This window comes from Galeopterus variegatus, unplaced genomic scaffold (assembly GCF_000696425.1).
Source record: "Galeopterus variegatus unplaced genomic scaffold, G_variegatus-3.0.2 Scaffold4160, whole genome shotgun sequence".
In the NCBI taxonomy this organism is placed as follows: domain Eukaryota; kingdom Metazoa; phylum Chordata; class Mammalia; order Dermoptera; family Cynocephalidae; genus Galeopterus; species Galeopterus variegatus.
Genome location: NW_007730271.1, coordinates 16,484 through 16,816, shown reverse-complemented (window position 1 = coordinate 16,816; position 333 = coordinate 16,484). Strand labels below are relative to the sequence as shown.

At 57.4% G+C, this 333-nt stretch overlaps 1 protein-coding gene across 1 annotated transcript in view; it reads left to right on the top strand.

Annotated features, from left to right (window-relative positions):
- BCAP31 (B-cell receptor-associated protein 31) overlaps positions 1–333 on the top strand; it is a 23,956-nt gene that overhangs the window by 19,407 nt on the left and 4,216 nt on the right. The window lies entirely within an intron of this gene.

Genomic DNA, 333 nt, shown 5'->3' with positions numbered 1-333 from the left:
GCCCCCCCCCCCCCCCGCCCCCGACTGTTTGAGCGAGCTGTGCTTTTCAAGGAATGGAGGGGAGTCCTTCCCTCCTCTCTTTCTGCCAGCTAATGTCTCAGGGCAAGGTGGACCAAGGGAAATGGAACAGCCATTCCCTCCACTTGGGGACCAGCATCTGTCCCCAACTGCCACCTGTTTAATTCTGCTGGCTGCTTCTGACAGGCAACATGTGCTTGTGTCCTGGTTCTTCCTTTTCTGTACCCTGTAGCCCAAGAAGCCCTCAACTGGGGTGGTGTTCCGTAACAGATGTGTTCTGGCAGCTGCCTGAGTGATGAGTTTCTGGGGGGGGGG